Source organism: Staurois parvus, unplaced genomic scaffold (genome assembly GCF_062004578.1).
Source record: "Staurois parvus isolate SC_StPar_1 unplaced genomic scaffold, SC_StPar_1.0 ptg000689l, whole genome shotgun sequence".
In the NCBI taxonomy this organism is placed as follows: Eukaryota; Metazoa; Chordata; class Amphibia; order Anura; family Ranidae; genus Staurois; species Staurois parvus.
Window position 1 is genome coordinate 3509090 of NW_028318485.1, and position 6008 is coordinate 3515097.

A 6008-nucleotide genomic window follows, 5' to 3' on the forward strand; every position below is an offset into this window, starting at 1 on the left:
CTGCGTTTTCCAAAGAAGTGCAGGGACTTCTCTGTGTGTCACGGGAGTCCATTCAAATTAATGAGCTCTTGTGCCCATGCAAAACGCGACCTGCACAGCCACATAGATGTGAACCGGGGGTAATGGTTTGCAACAAAACAAAGAAGCATGACATGACTCCATGATCAAGAACATAAGCGCTGCATGCTATAGGCAGGCTAAGTTTAAACTTCAAGAATCAATATCAAACAAAACCTTAAACAAGGCATCATACCAACTGAAGTAAATGAGTCTAAAAGCCCAGGATTTGTTTTTTTAGCTACACTTCAGCTTTAACCCCAAGGTTGACCATGTGCTTTACAACCCCCCTGCCACCTACTGGCACTGACTACATTCAGCTTCTGTGCACCAGCTGCTCCTGGCATCACCTGGGAGGTAGGCTGCTCAATCAGCCCAAAAGAAGACCCCAGCACTCTCTAGTAATGATTGGCAATGCCTGCTACACAAAGTGCTTCAGGTACAGTGCTGACAAGCTGCAGGGTGCAGAGTGAACTCAGTTGTTATCTGTGCAATAGACACCCCTTCTTTTACCATTACAAAAACAACGTGCAATGATAGGCAAAATAAAAGATATAGGACAGCCTCTCTCAAGAATTGTATGGCCAAAAAAAAAGCTTGCCACAAATAAAAAGGTTTTGGAAACAAGATGACGAGAAATCACTAAGAATCCGTTGCACCTTCATCCTAAATTCTGTCTGGGCAAAAAAAAAGGGAGTTCAATGGATATCTGGTGAGAGTAATATGTATTCTTTTGTACAGTGTTTTAGGGGGATAAAACATGGGGAAATGTGCATATAATGCATTTTTTCCCGAGAATAAACTTTAGAAAAAAAAAAAAAAAAAAAAGTACAAACCAAAGAGATTTCTATGTTTGAAAGAAAAAAGGGGTGATGTTGCACTTAGGAAAAAAATGAATTAACATACATGTGAATGAATTCATTATATATAAGACTCCTAGATTGTAAGCTCCAAGGAGCAGGGCCCTCGAACCCCTCATGTATTGAATTGTATTGTTACTGTGCTGTCTCGTGTATTGTCTCACATTATAATGTACAGCGCTGAGCAAACTATTGGCGCTATATAAATCCTGTATAATAATAATAATAATAAGATACCTGTATAGCAGCAGTCCTAAATATTTCTAAACACAAAATCTTATAGATTTCAAAAATGGACGGCGCTAAGGTCACAAATTGCCTAAATAAACTGTGCAATCTTTAAAGTGATAGCAATGAGCAAAATACAAATATTAATATTCAGTCCCAACATGTGAGTAATTGGTGCAAAGATTCAGCACCGTTGCAACAATTATTCACATGTTGGGACTGAATATTAATATTTTATTTGTATTTTGCTCATTGCTATCACTTTAAAGATTGCACAGTTTATTTAGGCAATTTGTGACCTTAGCGCCGTCCATTTTTGAAATCTATAAGATTTTGTGTTTAGAAATTCACATTTAGGACTGCTGCTATACAGGTATCATATATAGTCAATTCTTTCACATATGTTAATTCATTTTTTTCCTAAGCGCAACAGCACCCCTTTTTTCTTTCAAACATAGAAATCTCTTTGGTTTGTACTTTTTTTTTCTAAAGTGTATTCTGGGAAAAAAAAATGCAGTATATGTACATTTCCCCATGTTTTATCCCCCTAAGACACTGTACAAAAGAATACATATTACTCTGACCAGAAATCCATTGAACTCCTTTTTTTTTTTGTTTTTTTCACTTTAACCCCTTTACGCCAGCTGCACACAAATGTTCGGCCTCCCGAGCGGCTGCACATTTGCATTCAGGCAAGAAAAAACATATGTGCTGAGAGTGCACGCCCTGCGCGCTCCCAGCACACATGTGCGGTACTCATGGAAAGGTCCCGGTCTGCTCTTTCAATCGGGACCTTTCCAGATCATGTGACCGCCGTGACGAAGCGTCACAGCGGTCACATGATCCCTAAACCACGCCCCACCCACCCCGCCTCCCGGTGTCAGAAACTCTTAAAGGGCCAGGACGCACCGGCGGGAAGGGGTTAAAGATTGCACAGTTTATTTTGTCAATTTGTGACCTTATCGCGGTCCATTTTTTAAATATACAAAGAGATTTCTAGTTTATCTTGAGACTGAATGAATGAGACCAATCTTAAATTCTGGATTTGTGAAAATGCAGCTCAGCATGTTTACCGACTCCAGCGCCGCCCTTCCTTCCAGCTTTAAATGCAGCTGCTGCATGAGATACGTTTTGAGAAGCCTCTTGGATCTGGCTCCAGTTATTTAACAAATGACAAAAAGGTAATAAAAGTGGCCTGTCGGGATACAAAATGTTGGCGTTGCCACGGCCAGCTTGGTTTTAAATGCGCAAGCTCCAGGGTTTTCCTATGTATTAATAATGCTTAGTAAGCTGTAAAAAATCATGCATATCCGGTGTGAGGACATCTAATATGGTCTTTGTTAAGAGTCAGCAACTCTTTGGCTTGGTTCACAACTGTGCGACTTTTAGCGCATTTGCTGACGCACAATAAACGCACAACAATCCATTTTACGTTGTTTCCCTGGGGACTGTTCACAACTATGCATGTTCCTTCAGTGCGTTTTTAGAAGAGGTGCAGGCACTTCTTTTGGTGCGGAAAGGTGCAATTTTGGCCCCTTAGACTTTAAAAGGAGCGCGTGAAAAATAAATGTATTTTGCGATCTAAGCGGAAGTTCCACTGACCCCCCTCCCCCTTCCTGTCCAAAACCTTCTGGGACATGTCACACATCCAAGAAGGCTGTGGGTCCATTCACAAAGCGCATCGTAGCTCACGAATGCACAGTGGGAAACTCTGTGCAGCTGCAAGGAGTCGCAGCCGGATGCCCACAGTAAGGCTACGTTCACACTAGCGTTGTGTGCAGGCGGCAGAGAGGCGCTTGGGAAGCGTTTTTACCGCTTCCCAAACGCCTCTGCCAATTCTGCACATTACAGCACATGGTGCTGTTCTAACGGGAGCGTTTGCGTCGTGGCAAAACGAACGCCTCTGGTCGAGTCAGGAGGCGTTGAAGCCTCCTATTCTCGTCTATGGTGCCGCTCCGCAAACGTGCAGTTGCGGGGCGTTTGCGGAGCGTTAACACCACTCAAACTGCATTATAGGCGTTTGTGGGGCGTTAACGCTCGGCAAACGCCTAGCAACCGACGCTAAACCGCGCATGCGGCGCTTGCCGAGCGTTAAAAAACTCTCCGCAAACGCCGGACCAACGCTTGCCAAACGCTATAGGGGTGTTTGGCAAGCGTTGGTAAAACAGCCAAGTGTGAACAAGCCCGTAATGTGTCGGCGCTGGGGACCCAAAGACTGGTGAAGAAACCAGCACAGGAGAGGACAGCGCTGCATCCCTGGACAGGCGAGTGTAAAAGTACAGTTTTTGTACCTGCTGGCTGTTCATTTTTAAAGAAATAGCTGAAGAATCGCTTTAACAATGAGTCTCATCCTAAAAAAAATATGAAGCATCAAAACCGCTGCAAAAAAAAAAAAAAACATACAAAAAAAACAGACAAAAGCACAAGCATAGGCGTGAACCTAGCCTTAATACTGAAACCAGTGCAAGAAAACAGCTCTGAAGCTTGCCAATTTTAAAACAAATCAGATATGGAAGCTCTTAAAGTCATAGGCTGACTGATCTCCATGATGGAAATGGCTCCTGGACAGCATCAACATGTCACTGGCAGACATGACCTGCCTGCAAAGGCTTTCTTAAAGCAGGTTTCTGCTTTAAATTATTTATGTTCATCTTCCAGTCCAGTACTGCCCTCTGTTCCTTTCACCACCCATCTTCTGAATTGAATGACGTCCTGCGTCATTCAACCTACTTCCTGGGAGCCCAGGCTGTCAAGGACACACCCCGTGAAGGTGCATCAGATTTCCGGCCTAGGGCCACACGAGAATGCTGTGCAGAGACCACTCATTTATTATGATTTATCACCATTCTATGTAGCATTTCGGACTGTGAACTGCCCAACACTGGGGCAAAAGAGAAAGGCATCATATGACCAGCCAGAAGACTGCGGGAGGAAAAAAGGGCGTGAAATACGGGGAATTTTTAAAAGTAATGTGTGGGAAAAGACAGGGATTTCTTTTTTTTTTTAAGTGGGGATCTGATTTAATCTCTAAACCCCTTTTAAAAGGGAAACCCCATTCAGATGTTGTGTATCCTGGAATGCATTCTTTCTAACATCCCTAGAGAGAATTCTGTGCTTATGCAAATATAAAAATTGGTAAGATAGCTGCAGATCTGTGCACCTATATATACAGATAAAACCGTTACTACCTAATCCTACCTGCAGCTTTACCTGCTGCCCCGTCTTTTGAGCCTGTCGGTGTAGAAGCTGTGATAGACTCGGTGAATGACTGAGACACATCACACCAGCCAGGCAATGGTGGAAGCGCCTTCGTTTCTATCCTTGCAGCTAATTTCCGCAACGTTTTCCGGTTGGCTTTCAGACGAACCAATTGGCAAACAACTGTATCCATGCATGCTATTGGTTTAAAAACAAAAACACCGATCAGATCCGTGCTCACAGCTCTGTGTAAAGGGTCAAATACTTGGGAGGTTTTTTTCCTTTTAGTATGATATACCTCTGTCTGGCAACTGAACCGCATTCAAATCAGGCAATCCCCAACCAGAGGAATTCCCACGTTGATAAATGATTAAAAATCCTCACACATAGCTGTCCTCTAACAACAGATCTGACACATGGATACTTGGATATTCTGTCTTGACTTGGGGTCTTCATATGTATATCTATACAAAATGGTCTAAAAGGGTTGCTATGTTAGCCATAGCAGCCAACTAGCTTTTCACCCTGCTAGAATTAAAGCACTAACTGGTTCCTATGGGCAGACCCCTTCATACATAAGGCCCTTAATATACAGAATTACTTTTTTTTTTTTCTTTTTCCTACAACACAAGGACAAATCTGGCTGGTGCCCATAGCAAGCAGGTTTTTACTTTCCCTGTATAACCTGCTCAAGGGGGTACAAAAAAAAAAAAAAAGAATCAGGGGAACAATATGATTTGGCTGCTACAAGCACTTGACCCTTTCTGAAGTTTTTTAAATAGCTAAGTGAACTTTAAAAAAAAAAAAACATTCAGAATCCCACTGCCATTAAAATAGTTGATATTGTGCTAGCATCAAGCCAAGATTGAATATGACCTCCCGCCCTTCACAATCCATTTTGTAGTCTTTTTGGTTATTTTTGGTAATAGATTATAAAGCAAACAGGTCAGCTATTTTTTTTCTTCTTTTCTTTTCAAATTAAAACTCCTTCAGAATTCACATTTACCTTTGTCAGCCAGAGAGGCCACTTCTACATATCCCTCTGATCCTGGTTTCTCCTATATAAAAGGGCTATACTTGGCATCTGGAAAAAGATCCATCTACTCGCTGCCCTGCTATCCAATGAGAATGCCCCTATTAACTTCCATGCACTATTGTCAGAAAAAAGGAAACCTCTTCAAATCCTTACTAGAAAAGAAAAATCAGCATCAGAGGGTGCAAAAAAAAGAAGAAGAAGAAGAAAAAGAAGAAGAAGAGGATTCTCTGGCTGGCAAGGGTAATACCAAACTCTTTGTGGTGTCTGCTCCGAAGTCTTTCTTTCGTTCAAAAGTTAAAAGGACTGATGGGTTAAACAGAGTGATTCCGGCTAACCCTCATGCCCCTTTTTTAAAGTGCAAAAACAAAACCTTTGTAATGTACAATCCTTTAAAGCAAACGAAGCCCAAAGACCAATCAAACACCAAGGAACCCGTTTCTTATTGCTAGCTAGCTTTGCACCCGAGTACAGAACAAGCTAACCCAATACATTTCACTCACAAGCCACCCATGCGAATTTATCAATGGTTTGTGAGATTACACCACGACCAGTCCGGTGTTGGAGCTGCGACAACCTTGCGATCAAAAGGCAGCAGAGACAATGCTGTGCTTGGGCTGCTTAGCCAACGA